The sequence below is a fragment of the Amyelois transitella genome, chromosome 12 (genome assembly GCF_032362555.1).
Source record: "Amyelois transitella isolate CPQ chromosome 12, ilAmyTran1.1, whole genome shotgun sequence".
NCBI lineage: Eukaryota > Metazoa > Arthropoda > Insecta > Lepidoptera > Pyralidae > Amyelois > Amyelois transitella.
The window spans coordinates 1,963,736-1,989,085 of NC_083515.1; the positions used below are offsets into that span (position 1 = coordinate 1,963,736).

Consider the following 25,350-nt stretch of genomic DNA (forward strand, 5'->3'; position numbering starts at 1 on the left):
AGACTATAAAAGCGTTCGGATATATGTACTTATTCTAAGATCATTATTTGGCACAACAGTTGCTTTTTATCCATCTTAATCGAATGTACCAACAAATGGCCAAGTTCAAAAACCCGTGAAGTAACCATCATTGGCTTCTAATGAAACCATAGCACCTACCAAAAAAGGGTAAAGGGAACATTGTGCAACACACGCCGTTATGTGGTCTCGATTGCATTATTGTTGAAACTCTCTAGAGACCCGAACTAGTGAGGTGGAATGATGTTGTCGATAACAATCTTCATAAGGCTTTTATATTGGGCGAGACTAGTGATGGAGCAGATTAAAGGGAAGCTACTAACAGTTACAAAATACTTCGTTAACAAACAAATTTTGATAATAATTCCAAAATGCATGAAGTAGTCGTAGTAGCATCTAGAATAGTATAAAAAAACAGATAGGCTGACGCGAACTAAAAGAGCGAAACAAATGAAACTGGAACTGGTTGTGTTATTTAGTGAAGGAAATAATATCATTGTTATAATGAAAGTTTGTTTTAAAATACTTTTTCACTATTATTTTCTCTTAGATGTCTATTAATTACTAGGTCTGTATTTTGTTAATTTTTTTATAGTCACACTAACGTGAAAATAGCAACAAAAACGTAGTCGCACAAATAAACCAAAGTCCTAAAAATCCCAGGAGTTGTACTAGTAGGACTACTGGGATTCAATTTGGGTTCAATTGGGGGTTTCAATCACGGTAGGAGTGGTAGTGATCCTGGATTGGGTGAGTAAATTAGAAATTTGGTTGATTGGAAGAAATCCCAATTGGTATAAGCGCGCCATTGAACATACATATTTTTTATATATCATTAATTCCAAGATCTGTGATGTGATTTCATTATTTTTTGTGCAATAAATAGTTTACAAACAAACAATACAAGAAATCTCACCTTTAAAACCTACGTTACTATCACCGAAGCTTTTGGTTATAATGGCAGTTAATAGCAAAGCATTCAGGTTGGCGCACAATCAATCATTAGACTAATGATAACGATCTAAAATGATCATTAGTATTGTTCATACATTCGCTTTCTAATCGGCTGAATTTTTAAGGTTGGTTCAAAGCTCATGCATTATATGATTCATCTGTTATTTGAGAGGAAGCATTTAATAAACATATATAAAATACTTCTCTTACTGAATGACTGACTGACTGACAGACAACGCACAACCCAAACAGTTCGGTTTTTAAACAGGAAATTTGGCATGTAGGTTCCTTGTGTGGTCTAAGGGTACCAAAAGAAAGGATTTCGCGAAATTCCCACGTTAACGGAATTTAATGGGGTATTTTCGTTTTAATAGGGCGAAGCATCTCAAGTTGAAATAAAAATTGCAGGATAGATCCAAATGATGAGAATTACTACAATCAAAACACATTTTGGAGAGTAGCGTCATCTTAGAATTTTTATATAAGACGGTATATTAAAGGTAGGTATCTCACCCAACCACCTTTATTCGAATACATAAATCAAAGATAGACAAAAGATAAGAAAAAGAGAAATGTGTTGTTCTGCATGTTTGACGTTGCAATTGCAACAAAGAGTTCGCTAAACTAAAACAATTCAAATGCTCCAAAGTCGTTCACTTTGAAACTATCTAAGACGGGACACAGTATCTTTACGACTAAACCTTTGTCACCTATTTGCCATATAATAGCAGGCTTATCAACATCTGGTACAATAGGCAGAATGCTAAGCGCCTCGCGACATGCACAGCTATCAGTCGCCAATCACACGCCGTGTAACACAATTTGCTGTATGGCTGTTCAGTGTTACCAGCCCCTGTAGTATGGCAAGCGCGACAAAGTTTTTATCGCGCGAAAAACTATCGCTGTTTCGGTTTTTATTATGATGAGGTAACAACACAGCGATAGTTTTTCGGCGAATTGGCAGTGGTTTAATCTTGGTTATGTCAGCGCCCAAAATTCGAAGGTTCCTTGCGGCTAAGAACCTTTTCGGTAATATGGCGCTTATTTAAAAATTCTGGCAGTTTTGGGGTTTTAAGGTAAAAACCGGAATGGGCGACTAGCCCATTTTATAAAGAAGGAGAAGGTTCTTACTCAACAAAACGATTATTTCTCATGACAATCATGTCTTAGAGGAAGATATTACAAATACTTAATTAATTTTTTTTTGACGAAATAATTAATGTTCTTAAGATGTTTAGCGCTTGTTTGTGTAATCTTACTCTTTAGCGCATTTTAATCATGAACAGTTGGCAACAGTGTGGCTGTCTGCTTGGCCGTGACCGCGTTGAGATCGTCACGACGATACAGCTGTAAATATATTCACGGCTCAAAGGGACAAAAATAACTATTTTACATGCCTTGGTAGGCAGATGCTGATCTAAGTCATTAGGTATGCTTATTTGTTAACAAACAATATTCTTTAAGAACAATAAACTAAATAGACTTCTTCGACTGCTCCACAGAGCACTAAAGAAAGCGACGAATTTAGCGCCAACTACAAAATAATACAGGTTTTTCGCAAATCCCACGGAAACTAGTTTTCACCAGGATAAAAAGTACCCTATGTCCTACTCCAGACTGTATACATTTACATATGCAGAATTTCAAGAAGATTAGTTTACTGAACCATTAACGCGTGAAAAGACAACAGACATAACACAGATTGCTATTAATCGACCGTTTATTGATTAATTTAAATTCGGTCTTAAACACTATAGGACCTATAGTGTATGCTAGCGTTAATTGGAACGGTGATATCTCCCGAAGGCGGGGAACACTCCGCGCTGCCAACGTCCGGCTCCCACGCCGGAAGAGATCGACGGACCAACTGACATTCATCTATAGGTCCATTCATAATATTAGTATGGTTAAATTGACTACTGATTAATTTACCACATCTGTAAATGAACATTGTATATATGCAAGTTGTAAGGTAAACAGAGTAGGCGCAAATTCATTTAGTGCATGCTTCGATACAAGTCTGGTGTGCCAGCCGCCTCTCTTCTTGTGCAGGTTGTATAAGTCAATTAAGGGAGAAGCAAATAAACGTGGGATTTTTTTCAGGCGATGGACAAGCAAATGTCACTATTTGAATCTCAATTCGATCATACAGCTAGGCGTGGCATGTGATTATATGTATGCATGTAAGTGGAACGGTGGTATCTCCAGAAGCCGGGAACACGCCGCTTACATCCGGCTCCCACGCCGGAAGAGATCAAGGGACCAACTGACATTCATATGTAGTGTAGGTCATAGTACAGTGCGTTATGAATTGATTCAGGCTCATCTACTAAGTATAATGTTCAAAATAAAATATAATAACACTGAACAAATTTTGGCAAAATATCAGAGATTGAAATATCCCAATTTCTTGTGGACGTTGAAGAAGGCTACTATGGGATAAAAGCAGTAACATGCGGACTGGTAGACGTTAAGTACAGAGCAATGTAGACAGATAAATAAAACACTTTATTGGGCTATAAGAGTAAAACATACAATAAGAGCCCACAAGAGACAGAGATGGTACAAAGGCGGACTTATCGCTGATGCAATCTCTTCCAGTCAACCTTTGGGTAGAAGGAAACCGAAAATGTCAAACAATTTTTACGACATGTATGTACGAGCAGGGTTATACTCGTTGTAAACCGAGCTTTGCAACCGACAGCAGAAAAGGAACTGGATGGAGTGGTCCCATTCTTTTTTGTACTGGTTCCGGGAACCACACGGCACATAAGGAGCTATTATGAAAGAAAAGTTTTAAAAAAGTTTAACATCATCGACTGCACCGGAATGTGGCATTCCCTAAGAATTTAATAACGGTCACAAACACGAAGATAATGGACGCGACGGGATCTAATAACTCGGAACTGGTAGAGGCTTAGCGGGATTCCCCGGTCACAGGCTTATACCGCTCTCGTAAAATCGATAGCTTTCACAAAGGAGTCCAGTAAGTTAAACACGAGAACCATTGTTATTTGAACTATGCAAAGTTCGAGTGCGGATAATTATTAAAGGTCAGTAAAATTGGTCTTCCTATTCGTATGTATCCGACTGCTGCATATCATAGTTGACAAATAGGGTAATGAATAGTTTAAATTAATAATTCCATGTTTGCCTAGAGACAACTAAACGTGGCATTTCATACTGTAAGCTCTGTTAATTTTTTTAATTGCCTGGAGGCAGGATTGATCTTTTTGGGTTAATGATAAAGGGTTGGTTGGGTTGACTAAAAGATATACAAGGGAGGGAAAGGTCGGAGTGGGAAGACCTATACGAACGTATCTTGATCAAATTAAGGACGTCCTGGCAAAGGCTCAGGTCAGGAGTACCCGAAACCGCCGAGCTTGCATGAAGAGAGTTATGAATGTGGATGAAGCGAAGGAAGTATGCAGAGATCGTGGCAAGTGGAAAGATGTAGTCTCTGCCTACCCCTCCGGGAAAGAGGCGTGATTTTATGTATGTATGATAAAGGATCATTTGCCTACTCTTAATCAGACTTCATTGCCCAGAAGAAAATTGTCCTTATATTATTACTAACAGTATTTGACAAGCATCTCATAAAGCTCAAACCCGAAATCTAAAAAAAATATTTTAATAAAAAAAAAACGGATTTGTCTATTTACTTCTAAGTTTGTAATAGCAAATGAGTGACTACTAAGTTGTGACTAAGCTATTGTCTCATCAAGTGATGTCAGAACAACGATAAAGTCAACTCAGATTTAATTGTTATTACATATATATAAAATTTATTGACCAATATTCGTTTCGAGGTATTTAGCAGCAAAGGCCATCACATCAAAGCGTTCCTTGTCAGCTGTTGACTTCAAAAAATCCAAATAATGTAAGTGATACTTAAATGCTAACATCAGTACTAATAACATTTTGACACATTATTCTCACGATCGGGTTTAGATCAATACTACATTCATACATACATACATATGGTCACGTCTATATCCCTTGCGGGGTAGACAGAGTCACCAGTCTTGAAAAGACTGAATGGCCACGTTTAGCTCTTTGGCTGAATGATAGAATTGAGATTAAAATAGTGACAGGTTGCTAGCCCATCGCCTAAAAAAGAACCCAAGTTTGTAAGATCAATACTTTTTACATTAAAGCCGGTACAATCCTAGCTCTGTGCACAAACCCAATTTCGCTAAAGGAAGGGGGCAATCAAAATTTAATGTGAGCAGTGCTGCCTAATTGAACGTCCCAGATAGCATGTCTAGCTAGCCAGTTGGTAATAAACTAATGGGCCTGAATCTGTTCCGATTCCCCGATGTCTGATATTAATTTAATTGCAAACGGAATCATTGTACAACTGAAACTAATTAGTTTGAATGTAGCTAGATTTGTAGTGTTCAACAACTGTAAGTTTGAAATACATACACACATATGGTCACGGCTATATCGATAGCCAACAGTCATGAAAAGACTGAATGGCCATTGGCCACGTTCAGCTATTTGGCTTAATGATAGAAGTTTGAAATACAATGACATAGGACAAAGAACGTCCCACTAGTTACGGTTACTTTTTTTTAATCTGTCCTGATTTAATATACAGAATAACTATAACTAGTTCTAATCTTAGATATTAGACGAAAATTAATGTTCCTACGGGTAAAGGAGATATAAAGTTCTCTGTCAGACCCAATGATTGACTGATAATGCTTCTAGTATTAATTCCGCGAATTAAGCGATACATTTGTATTCTGTACAATAAAGTTTAAACAAATAAATAAATATAAATAAACATCTCAGAAACTTGTAAAATACACTAACAATAAAAAATATACATCAAACATGTCACAACATGCCATCAATAAATAAATCATTGTTATTAAACAATCATGAAGATCATGAATATTTCCATCGCCATCCATTACAATTTTTGCGTAGCCGATAAAGTGGCAATCGAACGCGCAGAAATTAGGCTCGAGCTTCTAATTAAGAAACTGGTTATATTTTATCGGGCACTGTTAAAATTAATAGCTCTCCGGCTGTGGGCAATCGTCCTGCGCATGCGTAACTAGTAGGGAAGAAAATACAAAAGTTTTTAAGCCGCACGCAAACATTACTTCACTAATACATATACATATAAACACAACTATATCCCTTGCGAAATAGACAGAGCTAACTGTGCTGAAAAAGTTAAAGGTCATGTGCAGCTGTTACAATTTAATAATTCCATAATATAAGAAAAGATAAAAGATTTGTTTCACTGAATTTATTGAAACCTTCAATAGAACGAAGGCTAGAACCAGGCTATTTTGTTTATAAAAAATTCCATTGGAGGCAAAATCCGAACAAGACTTACTTTATAATTGAATTCTGTAAAATAAAATAATTTTATACACCCGTATCATCAATGTATATTAAAAGGTTCCGTTTAAAAGTTGTTTTCCCTAAAGGAAGTCGCATTCGGGCCTCGACAGAAAAAGAGTCGAAAAAATATGAAAAAATTTCAGGTGGCGCAAATTACGTATTCACACCAATTTACCTCCGTAATAAGGTCACAAAATGTACTAAGTATCTGGGTACACAAGTCTAGTCATTTACGGGGAATATTTCTTCTTTTGACTCGTGTGTTTATTAGGTTGGCCTGTTGTTGCGAGATTAAATATTTTAGATTTATTTTTGGCCTCATGTTGGGCGCCAAATCACTTTTTAACATCTTTGGTTAATTTAAAGTATTTTTGAATAAATGTCATTACAAACCGCTGACCGTATGGTTAAAATAACTTGAATTTTTTTCATAATTGGTTTTGGATATTATATACAACACCACAAAAATTCTTATAAAATTTTATTATCATAATCTCTTGCATTTTCATTTATCAGTTGCACATCTAGGGTCACATCCCAAATCCCCGACAACATTCACGAACCAAGGCCCATAGTAGTATGGTAGCCGGCGAGCGATCTCCGGCCGGGGGCTCAGGGCGCAGCCTCCGCTGTATCGAGCGGGCCGCACCCGGCACCCACGTGTCATTCAGTGTATTTCACCGGCACCACGTGTACCTACTGCTCACCATTTCTATTTACTAATTAATATTTCGTTGATTATCGTTAAACATAGAATTTGATGAGCTTCGATATAAACGTGTAGGGTCTATATATGTGGGAGAAGTTTTGTACATACATACATACATATAATCACGTCTATATCCCTTGCGGGGTAGACAGAGCCAACAGTCCTGAGCGGACTGATAGGCCACGTTCAGCTATTTGGCTTTAAGATAGAATTGAGATTCGAATAGTGACAAGTTGCTAGCCTATCGCCTAAAAAAAGAATCTCAAGTTTGTAAGCCTATCCCTTAGTCGCCTTTTACGACATCCATGGGAAAGAGATGGAGTGGTCCTATTCTTTTTTGTATTGGTGCCGGGAACCACACGGCACACGGAGAAGTTTTGTTTTTATTTAAATCCTTTTTGTTAGCTGACCTCTTACTTATTTTGTACGTTGGTAACATTAAGAGATAGAATAGTGAGTCTGTGGTACGATATAAGACGTAATAAGATGTGTTTTTAAGAAGTCCAATAAAATAAGGAGATTTACGATATAATTCCGCACTGTTTTACTTTCATTCCCACATATATACATTATTTTGGTTACTAACCGATGCTCTTTACGATACGGTGAGTAAAACATCGTAAAACCTGCACATCTCAGCATGTAGTACAGACCACAATTCAGAAGTGGGTGAGCCAAGTAACGTAAAGAGACTCTTCCGCGCCGGACCTACGTGACTGAAAAGATCTCAAAAGAACAATTTGTACAACTACTAAGTTCAATCAACCGCGCCTGTTTCCAGGAACAATCTCGTGATTCATCAATTGGTCTGCAAAAGGGGGCAATCAGGAAGTTGGGTTGGACCTGTGGGAATTATTGGGTGGGGTTTGTTTTTAGGAGCTGAAGAAATGAATAAGTAAAAATTAATATAGATATGCAGGACAAATTAGACAGATTGAGTTATCCTCAAAGTTTGAGACTTATATAACAATTTGCGTTCTGAAAAATTCGTTAAGTATCCTAATATCAGTTTACCTCTACCTTAATACATGGAGATTAAAAACGAAATCGCACTTATTTAAAAATAATTACGATTTAATCCATAAGAAGAAAATAGGTATATGTGTTTGTTTGTAACGAAAACTACTAAACAAATTTTACACGAAGGACATACATAGACGCAGAAAAACCTTCAATAGTTAACATAGGCTATACTTGTTTCTGAAAATTTCCTTTTAGCGAAAACCCGAGCAACAATAGTAATTAATAAACATAAAACTACATGCTAGCGTATTTATTTTTACCCAGAATTTGGGCACAAGCAATGATCAAAATGGACAATGCAAGGTACCTACTAGAAAAACGTTACATACGCCGCGCTACAAAATTGAAAAGCCACCAGGCAATATCAAATTTAACCCATTAATTGGATTAAAGGCCGAGGCCGTTACAGCTACATTCAGGGCCAGACGATCTGACATCCTACGAAATTGTTTCTTATGGAGTGGTTAGATTCCTATGTTCGTTACTGTGCTTTTAAAAATGTTCAAACGCTTTAAAGGTCCGTTGCCGAGCCGACTAGGCTAATGGAGTACTTTCACTGCAAACGTGTTAAACACTGGAGCTTCCAATAAACCTCCTTGTTTATTGCTGTCTGGCATAAATGTCTGATAAAGTTTAAAGTTTAAGAGGAGAGCGTTTTAATAAAATGTTTGTCCAAGTTGTTAAATCCAAATTTCCGAAAATCCCTGCTTAGGAACAGCTAAATTTTATGTTCTTGTTAACTGGTTTCCATACATATAAAAAACTACATTCCTTTCAGTTTCCATCATTCTTTCATTTCACACTTTTGAAAAGGATTCATTTTCTTGTAGACGACGACAAAAAATTTATCGTAACTCCAGTTTTAAGTTTTAAACATCGCTTCTTGAATTAAACGTTCTTCTCTTGTGACATGACACGTTACAATTGATACATGGTTGATACTTCTCAAAGGTCACTTGTGGCGCCTTGTGGTTTATGAAGAGTTCGGGAGATAAAGTAAATTAACTGCCATTACTAAACTTTCTCTATTACGTCATAATTATGCTTTACATTATTTATTCTCAATGTTCTACGAGTACATGTCACAATAAAGCTTCTTTTTCGTTGAGATAAAATTAAGGATCTTTCAAGTTGCCACGATCCCTGCATACTTCTTTTGCTTTATCCATACTCATCAATGTTTTCACGTAAATTCGTCGGCCCACTGTTTTGGTAATAGTGTGCTTTTTATAATATTAAAAATTGCATTAACATTGAATATTATAACTTCATAACCCATAACACACTCAATCCTGATGAAACATAAAAATCCCAATGCCGTATCAAGCGGATTATAAATAAAAAGAAACATCAACGGTAAACGAGTTCACCATGACTAATACGGAGGGAGTTGACACCATAAAACTGAGGACAATGCCTAATAAACTCTGAAACCAGACCAAGCAAGGCTGACGCTCAAACATTTTAATGACATAAATCTGAATACATAACCCATTCCAAGAGAACATTCGATGTAGAAATCAAACACCTTTTAAATGCTACATTAAAAAATTAAGGCTAAAGACACGGGCTACAAAAGGACACGGGCTACAAAAATCGTGGAATCTGTGGGAATAGTAATTTGACACTTCGTGATGGAATAAGGTTGAAATTTATCAAAGCACGCTGGCAATTACGTTATTAAGTTTTAACGGCGTCAATGTTGAGCTTTAAATAAGATTGTGCCACAGATGTCACAACATCACCAGACGGAAAAGAAAAGTCCTATTAGATAATTAATTTCTACAAAGTAAATCGAAAAATTCAGCAAAATAGCTAAAGGTGCAACTAGAAATTCACAGAAATTAAAGAAAGAATATTTCTATAGCGTCAACTTGAGGTTAACTGCAGGTGTGTGGTCCAAGTTTTGTGCATTCTGAGTTGGACAACTTTCTCGATCCTCATTTTCACCAGTGAAATGCCGAAAACTTCTGCTAGTATCCACGTCGTTTTAACTTTGCTCGAAGTTTTGTTTTGACAGCACTTTTATTGTTTGCTTTAAAAACCACTAGCCAATTATTCCAGGACATTAAATGACCATTATTAATAAAACAAGATAAATTATTAGATGAGACTTATATTTTTTTAATTCGAAAGTAAGTTTTTTATTTGTTTGTTACCTCTCCACACGTTATCTATTGAACCAATCTTCTTGAAATTTTTCGTATATATGTCCACCTATGTGTAAAACTAGTGGTAAATATGTATTTTACAAAATGTGTAATACTTATATCAATAGTTTCACCAAAATCTAGAACCATCATATCGAATTTCCGATTCAATTCTTTGCTTGATACATTCAGGCCAACGAGCACACAGTCAGTACATTCATTCATCATAGAAGAGACAAATAGTTGTGCCAGTTTTGGCCGACGAGGTCGTATATAGTGTAAGTCTATTGTTTTGATGCCGATCTGATAACAAAATGGGACAGGCGTTTTGTTTTATAGACAATGTAGACTTTATTTAAAACTTTTCCATAGTCAAAAGGCGCACTCCAGGTTTGAAGTGAGGATGGATACATACACACATAAAGTCACGTTTACATCCATTGCGAAGTAGACAGAGCAAAACAGTCTTGGAAAAGTGTTTTAAGTGTAAAAGGTCACGTTCAGCGGTATGGCTTTATGATGGAATTTAAATGAGGAGTAGATAAAGGTGTGTTCTGTAATCGGAATTTAAGCCACGAGGAAAAAGAATGAATACAGTATGTGATGAAATACTCTTAAGTGATAACTTTGAGTTTGAGTGAAAGTTAGAGATAAGTTCTACATTCGTTCATGTTTTTTTAATGTAGACAATGTGCATTCATTAACGATTTAGATTTATGAGATCTATATTAGCAAATTGACGTCCGGTGAAAATGCTGCAATGTAGTTTGTTCCGCCGCTTCTTCTTCATATGCGCTTTGAAAGCGATAGTAGTTATAATTAGATTTAAGTGATGTGACGTCAATAAGTGATACCTTGTATCCAATCTTGAAAATAAATCTATTCAATTCTAGTTATGCCATGGTCATGACGATCACTCTAAAAACTGTGGTTTAACGGTTAAGGTATCCGAATAAAAAAACGCAATTCCCGGTTTCAAATCCTACTGCAAAAATGTACCAATGACCGTTACTGGTATAAGTTTGTTTGATAATCAACCGATGACCTTACGACGAGGAAAAACCTTATGAATAAAGCTGCAAATTCAGACTACTGAAAAATTGCGTAGGTACTTATAAGACTGATTGATTGATGTAATAACTGATTTTTCCAATCCGGGGTCATAGTCAATATGCGCAGGGGTCTCTTCAAAGAGATGAGAATGTTACTGGTACTAAAGCCATGACAAAAGAGATAAATACAGATCTTCAGTCGATTTGAATCATGTCATTCTATTTCGATCGCGACAGAGTCGATAAACTCGTTTCGTTGTTTTTGGCGGGCAATGTTTATTCTTGCCAGTTATTTACTGAATCTACTAAACTATTAATAGCTATTTTGTGAAAACAACTACAAGTCAATAAAGAAAAGTAATCTTCGTGTGCTTGTTTAATAAAAAATAAATACGTTGAGCCAACATACTTATATACTTACATATGGTCACTTCTATATCTCTTGCGCGGAAGACAGAGCCAGCAGTCTTGAAAGACTGACAGTCCACGTTCAGCTGTTAAGCTAAATGATAGAATTGAGATTCAAATAGTGATGGGTTGCTAGCTCATCGCCTATAAGAAGAATTCCATGTTTATAAGCCTTAGTTAAGTTTATATCCCTAACTCACCTTTTACAACATCCATGGGAAAGAGATGGAGCGGTCCTATTCTTTTTATATTGGTGCCGGGAACCACACGGCGCGGCACATGTTGAGCTAAAAACCTTATGATTAAGCCGTAGGAAGAAAATAAAGAAATTTTGAATAGTAATAAAACAGATTGTTAAACCATGACTCGATATTACGTAACGTTCCCCTGCAAAGGTTGCGGAGGTCTTACGGTGTGGTAGTCGCTTCGTGTAAAAACCACCCAATCCAGAACATGGTCAAAGCACCTCGGGCTTCCCTCCAGAGGTGAGAATGTGAACAGGGCTGGCCCCTGGAGGAAGAAACTCCCGGCCTGGCTATATGCTTGCGCAAAAAACCTTTTACTAAGTTCCAAAAGCCATTATTGGTGTTTGATAAAATTACAATGTGTCAATGTTAGTCGCGAGAAAAATTGCAAAACAAAACCTTTAAACATACGAATGCGCATCGTGCCATACATATGATTATACAAATTTATAAATTCGTACCACGCATCCACTATAATAACATACATACATTACAATGACAACGTCAACAATTTCAATTTAAACCAGGACATAACATAAACATAGTCCTTTCTTTTACCGATTTCGCTTTTCATATGAGAAATACAGAATTCGAAATTCGCAGATATGTAGGTAGGTACTTTAACTCAACCCAGATAACGGCCTTTTATTTCGCGCAAAAATTAAAGATGAATCCCAAGTTTGGATTCAGTCTTTATACATCCATAAAAACATATAATCACGTCCATATCCCTTGCAGGGTAAACTTTATATATACCTACATACTACGTATAAATACATATACCTAGCGTATGAATTAGAACTTAGTTTTTTTTAATTTGATAATGAATATGTAGGATGTTCTGACGTACCGGTGAAAGTTCTCGGATAACACCGACCACCCGCATGGTGGGAGGTAATTTATGACTTTTCCAAAACAAATGCTGAGTTAAATTTAATTCCACAGTTCTTTGTCTCTGACTGAAGCAATAACAATAAATAAGCTACAAGAGCAATTAATGTTCTCAACGGTTCCATTGAAACACAGAATACTTACAATTATTATGGGTACTTATTTGATTTATTATGTCAAGTACAACTCAATATTTTCTGAAACGATGAAGAGGGTAATAAAATTCCATTTATTTCTATGGTAGTCACCTGCAGAGTAGAGGGTAAGAACAGATAACTTCGAGTAGAAGTCGTCTACTCGTCTGTGTATTACATTTCATAAATGAAACGTCCTGTGGACAGTTTACTCTGATTGGATTCTAAAGGATGTAACTCACCCATAGTCCAGAATAGGCCCACGTCCAGAATTAATCCAAAACAATATTAGAACACTGTAAACAAAGACTTCATTGGTTGACTTCATAGTCATACATCTTCCGCGTACTTTGATATCGTGAAAGCATTCATATCTTCAATCAGCTTCTCAACAGTTTTTACCGTAATTAAGATTCTGTATCATGACTCATGATAAAAGTCTTGGTGCCAGTGGTTTCGCTGGCCGTATCGAGCCAAGTTCAAGGCCGTGCAGATTCAGGTCTCAGAGTCAAGGATAGAACAATGGCTTTGCTAATATTTGCAGGTTGTTAAACCCAGCGACTTTACAAACTTGTTGTGAGCCAGTAGCCGCTAGGATATTTCTTTTTCATATGCAATCAACAAATTACCGAATTTTGGCTTGGCTTTTTACTCTGGGATGCGCTTAAGTTTTTTAAGAATAGACTTTCAGGTGTAAATAATCTTGGCTAAATTTTTTATGAACTATGTATTTATTTCTAAAAATATAGACAGGAGCATATCAGAAATTCCCCTATCTCTCTATAATTGACTGATTGTAGTCTAATCAGGATAGTGATACGCACCAGCAAAAAAACAACAATTAAAAGACTACTTTTTTTTCAAACTGTGAAAAATCTTAGTAAAGTTTCTTATTGGCTTTTTTTTTAATTATGCTCAGGTCAGAGCGCACTTCAGATGTACTTCATCAACGTGAAATTCTACCGTCATACAACAAGAAAATGCAAGGAATTCAATCTTTTCTAATGATTCATACGTACCCAAACCTCGTCTTTGGTTTCCCAGAACAACACAGCAAAGATCCACTGCTGAAAATCGGAAAAACAACGAAAGCCTGCGATTCGCGCATCAGCTGAGCACGTGGCCGCTATTTCCGTAGAGGTCGATGACCCGGCCTTGCCCCATCCGATCGGGGGATCGGAAGCCGTGCCGTACCGTATTGTACCCGTACGTGGTCGTACGTTGGTCGATCGTATGCGGGGGTAACTTTGTCGCATTATACTATACAAACATAAAATCAAGCCTCTTTTCCGAGGCCAGAGAGTACATCTATTCGCTTCATCCACATTCGTAACTTTTTGCATATAAGCTCGTCTGCCTTTTCGCCAGATTGACCCATTATAATAAGGGGAATATTATATTTTTCAGTGAAAACGCGCGTACCCTTTAGGTATCATACACTAATCTTTTTAACAACATCCCTAAAACTTCAGTTCTCATCTGTTCGCTAACGAGAGCGTGATAGGACATAATTCGACAGATTTTACCATCATGCCTTGGATCAATAATGTGGATGACACCTTCTAATTCTGAGGTTGCATTTTTTAACTAAGGATTTTAATGTTATTAAATCTAAAATGTAAAACCCTTACCACACAGCGATAAAAATCTTCAATCAACCTGTAACAATAAGAGCATCAATTTAATTACTTCCGAAAAAGTCAAGATAATCTCAAGATAATCTGGAGAGTATCGGCAAAAAAAATAATAATTACAGAACTTAAACATATATTTAGAGTGGATAAACAAAAATACCAAGATGGAGATGAACCCACCAACCTTATTGAAAGCCACAACACGTAGGATACATATTTAATGACATACTGCGGCGTCCGCGATCAGATATCGATTACAGATGGCATGTTACTCACACCTACTTATTGGGCCTGCAAATATGAGTACTGATGATCACAACTTCATGTAGTCTTGCTCAAGATTATAGTTTCATTATTAAACTGAAAGCCTACTTCTAGCCAATCGCATCAAGCTTCTAGCAATACGCAGAAAGAGAGGTAGCAGGCACAATCAATGATTTTCTTTACCAATAGATCAGCATGGACGCAAAGAATTTCAAAACGTTTACTCTAGAATAAACACGACATATTTTTTTTTTTGAGTCCGCAATTATGTATATTCTTTAGTAGGTCACCTAGAGTGGCTGCAAGGTTAACCGATCTTGCAAACGCTATTGTCTTGTTTTTTTTATCTCTTAACCGACTCGTTGAGAATGACCTTCTGATAACCAGGTGTTCGCTGCCCCGATGAGCTGGCGTTTCTTCGACGAATGACATTTAGAGCAGTAAGGTTATGGAACCTGATAATTTAGAAACTTCAAAATGTTTCCCAATGAGTTTGAAATCACGACCCGATTACAAGCGCAGAATTTTTAATATCAAGCTGATGAACTCTCTTTACTCAGGGCATATTCTAATAAATGCACTTTATAAAAGTCATCCATTTTAGAACATTTCTAACAAATGTTACAAATCCGTGTTACCACATTGGACAAAACGATATTTCCGTTACTATAAATCCTACAGCATGTCGCATCAATCATGACTTTAATCTTATCACGGAATCCGAACGAGAATAAATTGTTGCATCAAAAAATAAATCAGCCTGGAACGTTAAAATAAACATCAATTAGTGGAACGAGATACATTTACCGACAAACCGACAGTACGTTTAATCTTTTCTGGTTTACATTAAAAAAGGACAGACGTACCTATTTAAGGATAAAAAATGTATGGTTCATCACAAACCAGTTAACCAGTATGGTAAGAGCTTTCTTGTCACCTTTATTTATGTGAGTACATCTTATACTATTGTTTGTAAGAACAAATCTAATAAAATCAAAATCATTCAAATAAACTAAAGTAATAATACAGAAACTGTTGTTTCGTCCAATGGGCTGTCGCAAGCGAGGGACAGAAATGTTTTCATAATCTCAAAGATTTAATGAAACTCAATGAAATCGATGAGAACTGGTGTGATTGAACTTGACTTTTTATAAATAGAAGAAAGATCAAAGAATCTTATCCTAAAACACATTTCAAATATAAATTCATCAGAGAAATAAGTCAGCTGGACGGCCTACAACTACTTAAATAAACAAAATTTACCAGAAGCTGATAGTCAGAGCTATTACTATACACTATACACGATTTAATGACTTCTTCATGTGGATTTAAGACTGCAATAGTAAGATTAAAGATTTACAATGTCTCATTATTTTGTTTCTTTGTGACAATAAAATCTCAATGATATAAAAAGTTTTAGGATTCCTTAAAAAATAATTACAGAGCAGCTTTGAAGTTATTAAATGGTTTGTGTAGTCAACTCAAAATCATAAGTTGTTTTACATCAATCAAATTATAAACCGATGGTTAACCATAACCATGTCACCTGAAGACAGCTGTTCTACTTTTCAGAGCACTTTATTGTTTTCGTAGAACGGAGCGGAACATTCAGTATGCCGTGAAATCGACCCGGTTCGGGGCAAAAAGTTCTTTTGTAGGTGCATCAGCGCGACAAATTTAAAGAAAAGACAGCTGGTAAAAAGTGTCAGACAGCCAACGATCTGCGGCAGAATGCACTAGAAAATCATCTATGTATAAAAATAAAAACGCTTGCAGCTGCTGAGATAAAGGTAAATGCGAGTAGTCGAAAAATTGCTAATTGCCTGGCTTGAACTTTACAAAACTTGTGACAGAGCGGTTGGTGGCAAAGGGTTGTTGTCAAGTCTAAATAATTAACACGCCTGCGCCTATTTACCACCTTTTTCGACACTTAACAGGCGAGATAGACTAATTAGAGAGATAGGAATGTTCACAAAGGCTGTGGACGCCGACTCGAAATTACCAAGTTTGCTCCACAGTGGCGGAAATGCTTTTGTTTTAATTTTGAGGTCGCATTTAAAGAAGCTTGAAGATAAAATTTATCATATCTGCACCAGTTTTTACTTTAAATTTCGTGTTTTTCTGAAGTGTATTTGTAATTGTTTATGGCTTCATATCGATGTTGTTTTCTACCAACCTTTGTTAATTTGTGAGAAATAGATAACATTTTATTAAGATACAGTTATAACTACTTACTGTAACTTTATGCTAGCTAATTGAGGGCTGGAATTTTAAAGTGATTTTACAGAGCCTATTGTGTGCTGTAAATAAAACATAAAAGCATTAAAAGGCAGGCAGCCTGTAATGCCCTCGTTGCGTGTTGCGTGCGGTCGACGCCCGCTTTTAATCAATTTCATACTACAGCCTGCTAGATTTAACATCAACACATTCATTATTTTTATCATATCAAAGTCGCATTTTTCGAGTCATTCCTTACCATCAGACTATTATTTTGGAGGTTTATATCATTTGGAGATCTATTTCAGTTTTAGGACATTATTTTATTTATATGATAATTATAGTCGTTGTTTAATGTAATGTCACATAAAGCGAAATTCGACGTTTACCCGAGGTCCTCTTAAGCTGTTCCACCAAGGGAACCACGAGGATATTTTTTTACCCTTAATCCCAACAAACTGAAATGTTTTTTCCAGTCACCTCTAACGATAAAAGTACAAGTAGAACCGCTATAGTACACATTGAATTAAAGCTAGTAAAAATGGGTCACGAGTAGGTACTTATAAACTACCCCGACTCAAAATACAGTCTCAAGCCCATCCGACGCCCACAACGTTAAAATAAACCGAGCACAATGAACTGTATTGTTGACATAAGTTCTGAATATTACGTATAAGGTACTATATGTTCAGGCTATTGTGCCACAACAATTATATCTATGGTAGCATTGTTAATACTAACTTAACACACTGGCGACCGCGATAATTGTTTGCGGGATATCTTGAGTGTTAAGTGGTCTGGTTACGGAATTTTGACGACATTTAACGTTATCAACTTAATTATTTATTCTTTAAACTAGTTAAAGAACATTTAAGATTTTAATTCTATTTTGTATAAAAAGAAAAGAAATTATGAATATGTATGTATACAATCACTTACATACACGATACACATACTTTTACTACCAAACAACGGAAGATGATAAATTGTTGTAAAAGGGTGCTAAAGATCCAAACTAACGTCCAACTTGTTCGGCGAAATATTACAAAGAAAACTCGAGTAGCTTTGACTTGGGGTGTTCTGCCGGGACCTTACATGGCTTCGACAAAAGCACACGTGTTATTCTTCGGAGAACTCCGACAAAAATCATAATGTATACGAAAAAACACTCTATGCGTGAAGAGCTATGAATTATTTTCTCGTTCTTTAGAGTCAAAGTTCAATTTGAATCTTTTTTGGACTTTGGAGCGTTGTATTAAGGGTGAAATCTGTTCAGCGTGAAACGGGTTGGTTTTTGCCAAGTCGTGTGTCATATCTTGGGTGCGCGCGTTGCTAGCCCTTGTTTATAGGTGACGTTTTGTTTCTGCGCCTCGGTTTGCCTTTTGTGTGCTTGCATTTACAGTGTTTCCACTTTTGTTCGTAGCTTTTCGTACATTTTGTTGAAACAGCTGAAATTGTTGGACTTGTCATAACTTACTTAAAACTTTGAGAATAATTACTGAGGTTTCATCCTGGAAGCTGATGTTTTAGTACATACATAAGTTTATTGTTATCTTTTTAATTCTTTTCAAACTAATAGGAGGAATATTAACAGCTATAAACATCATCATTCTCATTATTTTCTCCGATGTTTTAATAGTAATAAAAAATAATTATGTTTATAGCCATTAATAAAATTCAATGTTTTAATAGGTTTATTGAATTCAAGATAAAAAGTATCAATGGCACCTTCAATTACTTTTCAATCATGACCTCCAGAGGGTGGCACCTGAAGAGGACTGGTTATCAAAATAACTTTGTTCCCTATTACTAGAAAAGGTTTTATAGAATTGCAAGCGACGAGATAATATTACTATATCCAAAATAATTATCCCTACGTTCAAAGAACATACCTAACACAATACCTTCATAACACGAATTCATAAATTTTCAAAAACCGGTTATAATATTCTCAAAACCCAAGCAGATATAACCGCAGACAAAGTTGAGGACTTCATTAAGTCTTTTCAAACAACACCAGCTTCCCGTGTTATTTCTTTTCATAACCATATTTCTTTTATAGATGAAATAAAGGGTCCAAAACCAAAACAGACTGCCGCACACTCACTAATTTGTAAATGAAAGGTCGTATTTCTTTAATATTAAAGAGATTCACGTTTAAACGCTCCGAGGTCGGGCTGTTTCCATAATAGATTATTTATATATTTAATAGATCCGTTTACTGGAAACTTGATTATCCTCAAGATTAATTTGTGTGTAAACTATAAATCGTACAACAACTTTAAAAAAAAATCTGATATTAATCTCATATCGAATATAATGCCTTTGCCTCTCACAGAGTAGACAGAGCCAATAGTCACAGACTTAACGGCTACGATCAATTTGACTGAATATCTTGGTGTTGATTATCATTTTCATATCTTCGCTATTTTCACTAAAATCACACCAATCGTTTTATCCTTATAAGAATGTTCATATGTTTTTAAAAATGGGATTCTTATTTTACCCGATGGGCTAGCAACCTGTCTCTATTTGTACCTCAATTCTATCATTAAACCAAACAACTGAACGTGGCCTATCAGTCTAATCACGTCTGTTGGATTTGTCTACCCCGCAAGGGATATCTTGCGGGGTGGACAAAGCCAACAGTCTTGAAAAGACTGAAAGGCCAGATGCAGCTGTTTGGCCTTATGATAAATTGAGATCATATAATGTGAATATAATAACGATCATCTACGTTTGCCAACAAACAAAGTTCCAGTGTTGAAATGCTCACTGTTCTTCAAGCTTATTACCAACGATGTAATCCCATTCTGGCTACTCTTCTCGATCCCATAATCTAGTGACATACCGCAGTCCGTAGTGGCGTGACCTCCATCAATTCCGGCCATCCCAAACTGGTTTCCAAATTACCATACTACTTACTAGTAGCAGGCCGGCCGACAGATTTTACACTTGGCTATTGGAATTCATTAATATGTTATCATTGAGAGCAAGCTTGGCTTGGTATGGTCAGGTAACCAAATTTGGAGATTGCTGTGGTTTTCTTACATAAGTTTGAGGTAAAACATCAAGCATAACACTGGCCCGAAATAAAACTATACCAGGTGTTTCATCGTTATACACATGTTCAAATTCAAAATTTTTATGCATTATTATAGGATACTTCATATCGCTTAATAATTGTCAAATCTTTTGGTTTCACAACATTGGTTGACGTCAAATAAATTACTTAAAACTAAGTTAACTGCCGCTTCCAAGGCGTCAGTGCAGAAGAAGCGGTAACAAACATATGCATGCATAGCATCAAGCCTTAAACAGTTCTATCCAAAATTCTTTGAACGAAGGACATTCACAAAAACTACACGAGTTGTTTTTCACACCGAATAAAGTCAAGCCTTTAAAACATTTTTTCCAAAATTCTTTTGGAACGAAGGACATGAGTTTCCCGGGCGGGTACAATGACCCTCCCTATCTGGACACCAACTTATCTCCCGCATCTTGCACCAACTTAATCGATGCTCCATATAAAAGTATCAACCTTATCCTTAAAGTCATAATGCTCATTTTGTCCCTTACTTCTATCCTATGTTGCCAACAAATAAGCGATATTCCAGCTTAAAGTCCAGTTAATAAAGAGTAGTTTCCCAGAACAGGCTTTGGGGAATTGCGAATTGAGCGCTAATATTTGTCTAGATTAGATTTTATTTGAACAGATTCGATTTTAAAGGTTTCCGGTTTGATAAATAGGACGGAAGTCGAGGGAATAACGATTTCACGCATTGCAAGGTAGGGCTTTGGACAATTTTAAGTTCTATTTGTTTAAGATATGGGTTTTAAAAATGGCATTGATTTTTGATTATCAACTAGGTACTTATAGCATCGGTTAGAATAGAATAGAATAGAATAGATGAGCTGAGAATGAGATGAGCAGTGGAGAAAAAGACTCACCTTAGGCACCAAAGAGGTAAGAATGTAACCCGGACTAACGCCAGAAGAAGAAAATAAAATGAGCGACATCTTGAGAGAAGGTTGAACTGACTATTTTGTACTTTAGTGAAGAATAACTTTTTGTACGATTACTTCATATGTGTTTGTACAATGCCACGTATAGAAATCTGTTCCTGATATTAAACTCGGCCGCATCCTATCAAAATATGACTGGCGGGAGTAGGTCCCCCACTAACTTCCCTTCATTGCGACCTAAAAATAAAGACAAATGAATCGTAGAGCAACTACAGTCGCGATTGGGATATCCTTACTCGTATGACAACTGAGCAGGACGGTGCATATCACAAGGAAATACGAGTAACTTCTTTAAAAAGACGTTTAATTTTCATTCTTATATGAATAACTAGCAATTTCTACAGCGAATTCATGACGAAATTATAGGCATTGAAGTAGCTACAAAGAAAGAGCCCTTTTTCACGAATTTCTCATACAAGTCAAACATATAAAAGTAAATATCAGGATTAAATCTGTACGTATGAAAACATTTTCTTTTAGCTTAAATTAAATCGTAAACGAATAGACATCAATGCAATTTTTTTCGAAATCGCAAACCTCGACTTTAACTACGATTCAATATCAACTAATTGACTAATGATAAAATATATACTAACTTTAATCGATATTCATTAAACATTTTAGTAATCGTTCATGAATTATATTTCGTGCCAAATCAGCCATAAATAAACAGATCTTACTTAAAAAAGAAAAAAGAGAGTAATATTGTGCAGAATAAATTCGCACCTTCCGAACCACACGTTATTTATGTGCATTTCATCGTTTACGCTTCATAACCTTTATCACTTTTCATACTATATCTCAATGCACGATACACAAAAAGCGTATCGTAAATCAAAATGCCGTCATTAGGAGCGCACGTACCGGGAGAACAAAATCTTCAATATCCATATACATCCAAAGAATATAGGCCCCTCACTATGCAATGAGTATCGCATTGTGATGGCTCTCGTAAAACTGGTGAGCGCCTCAGTTGTCCAATTTAGAAAGAGCTGTGATTTTTCATAGTGACACCGGGGGTTTGGTATTGTTTGGTGAATGTGGAGGGGAGATGGTAGGTCGGAGTATAGTGGTCGTTGGGAAGGCAGCTCCGGGCGGCAGCTCAGCGCGCAGCCTCCGCGGTATTGAGCGACCGCGCCCGCGAACCACGTGCTCCATTCACTGATGCAGCATCACGTGTGATCTCTTCTTTATTGTAAGGGTGATAATGAGATTAATTATTTGAAATAAGGAGTGCAATAAATATTATTTGATAGAATTTTTCTAACTTTTGGCGCCCAACATGGCACGCAATGCAGAAATGTATGATATAAAAATTAGATAAGTATTGTATTTTTAATTATTCAATTACTTTTCAAAACTACATTGCCCCAAAAAAATAATTCAAGCTCCGTTAAAATTTGTTTATCTCGATTTTAGGATGTGGCGGTTTATTCTAAATCTTTATATTGTTAACGACCTACAGAGTAAAGGAAAAATAAGGTACTTCAAATTTGTGCTAGTGCTTGAGACTGCCTCGCCGACAATCTTTACTATAAGGAGCAAACATCCCGCAGAAATCCTTTTAGTAATAGCTCCCTATCTTATACCAACGGCGGTTGAGAAAATAAAACTGACAATGTATCTTCGATCAAGCAAGTAATTTGATAGTCTTAAATCTGTCTCAATTTCGCTCGGCATAGAGTTCAAAATGGTCCATCAAGACATGAAAACGATTCAAGCTATAGAAAAATAGCAGTATCGCTAAGTAATCGTTTTGCTCTTATCATCAAAAGACGAGAAGATCGAAAGCCTGCAATATATTGTTCCAACTTCCATGCTCCCTGAGATAAACTTGATCTTAATTGCTTATTTTAAAAGAATTAATTAAATTTTATCATCAAAGCCGAAGCATAAGATGGATTGGACTAATTTACATTCGATTATTTAGTCGAGATAAATTTTAAACGAATTACGCTGGTTCGATTATGGATCCTGTCTGGGATATTACATTATTTAACATTACATTGGAAGGTTCAACCGAACGTCGTCCTGTCAACTTATATTTTGATTCTCATTAGGTAGTAACGTGACAAATTTAATTGTTTGTCTCAACGAATGCCAGTAGTGGTTGCCCAAGTCTGATTCCAGAACTAGCTGACATCTTCATACTTCTGTTTCTCTCATCCATACTAAGCTTTTGGCTAAGGTCTAATTAAGACAGCCCGTAAATTTCCGTAAAATTCCGAGAAATTAACATGTGCCTTCTCTGCTTCGTCTTATTTGTATTGAAGAAGATGAATTCTCAGGAGAAGTTTAATCACATCTCTCTTCACCTTACAGTTTTCAACCACTATCTAGTACATTAGGTGGTCAAATTTAAAATTTACGGTCGACAAAATATTTTATGGATGGATTGAATGCCCGTCGCTTCGTCTGCAGTCGCCATGCATGATATATGAGGACTTTCCGTCAATTCCCCGGTAGCGTAGCTTTGAATTTAAGATCGCCACACAATAGATGGCATATATGATTATAGATAGATAGCCAGTATATGCTTTATATCATCTAACATTTAAGCATATAAATTCAAGCTGGGTTAGTTACATCTGTTCTGTTCGAACGGGATTCATTACTATTACGTGTTCCAGACTAACCCACTCCTAATAGTAAGCTGGTGATGTTATTAGGTGGAAAGAACTTGGACGCAAATACTTATCGAAGGACTTGGTCAATTGGAAATACCAATAGGATACCGCACAGTGGATGAAAAACGCTTAAAAATAATAATATGTAATACGTACAAACATTAATGCTATACATACAGTAGCTTTGTCTTTGTAGAAAAATATGTACCGATTGCATTTCATTTAAAATATCAAACGTCGATTAATATACGCTGTATGTAATAAAGAAGCCATTTTATTTTAGACTTTAGTCCGATACAATTAAGATACAAAATGCGAATCCGTAGCAGTCAGTGTAGAATCGCTATAGGGATGTCACGGGCCAATTAAATTGATTACTTCGACGATGCGAATATATTCGAATGGTTTGAGAGACACCTCGTATTTCGTACACGAGGCAAGAGCGATTAAGTATGGTACAGCTACTATTCGGTATTTAGTATAACGTATGTAAAAAATATTTATTAGATGCAAGAACATGAATAACTTATGGTTAAGCAAATGCAGATAATATCTATTACTTGAAATGCCCATCTTTCTTTGCTTGTCTTGTCTTGTAAGGTAAGTGGCCCTGCACTGGGCGTATAAAAGTTTAGTTCGATAATCAAAACTATTTACTATCGCAATTAGATATCTAGAAATAATTACACAGAACAACAAGTCCAGGAAAGTATGTAGCATGGCGTAAGGTAAGGACATTTCAGATATCTATATTAGAAGAGAAACTATTTCGGCCAGTTTTCTGCCCGCTATTATGTCGTCTTCCACTTGTAGTCTTCCTATGACTGTCGATAATGCTAGTGTATTTATTTTAAGACAGGAAACTATAGTCAAGAGAAACATAGACAATATACCATGGACGACCGGACGCGGAGTGCATTGAATCGGTTCCGCGTTAAGGCGCGTCCCCAAATATGTCCGAAGATAGACAGATAGGAAGCAATATACGGCACATGGTTTTACGCCGGGTGAATTGTTAAGTGATATATCTTCAGAATATTTAAAAGCTCGATTAAAGACTTCATCGTCCAACCGTATGTCGTCACCTCTCTCGAATGGAGGAGGACGTCCATCTGCGACCTGGTCGTCTTTTATTTCTAGATATCTTAGTCTGGAGTGGGTAACTCTGGTTTTAACACGAAGCAAGCCCAGTCTGACCTCCGCATCCATTGCATGAGAGCCCAATCCATATTGGATCATGAGTATTTAACACATAAATTTATTTACCTAAATTCAGATGTTAATTCACGATGTTTTCAATCGCTCTTTGGAATAGTTGATTACAGACAATACGGCGAACTACCAGTGGCGATTACGTATCGATTACTCCATTGTATTTAACTTATAAATTACGTTATTGAGTGACAACGTGCAGTGCTGTAGAATCACTTTGTAAAGAGACATGCAGTTTGACGAGTATTTCAGGTTTTAATCACTTGATAGTCTGAAGGAAAAACAAAAGGCGTAACCTGGGCTCGTCTCCAGAAAGGTGAGGACGTAGCCGGTACTATCACCAGGATTAAAAAATTGGGGTTTTTTTTGGAAATTTCGTGGCACTGGTTTTTTTTTACGATTTCTTTTGTATACCTCTGAAC

General features: G+C 36.3%; 1 protein-coding gene across 3 annotated transcripts in view; it reads right to left on the minus strand.

Annotated features, from left to right (window-relative positions):
• LOC106142600 (protein tweety) overlaps positions 1–25,350 on the minus strand; it is a 62,906-nt gene that overhangs the window by 26,612 nt on the left and 10,944 nt on the right. For 2 of the 3 annotated variants that reach the window (XM_060946930.1, XM_060946928.1), the window contains exon 2: positions 14,580–14,607. The exons of the other annotated variant lie outside the window; for it this stretch is intronic. The gene's annotated coding sequence lies outside the window, so the exon portion shown is untranslated. The remainder of the gene's footprint in view (positions 1–14,579; positions 14,608–25,350) is intronic. 3 annotated transcript variants of the gene reach the window in all.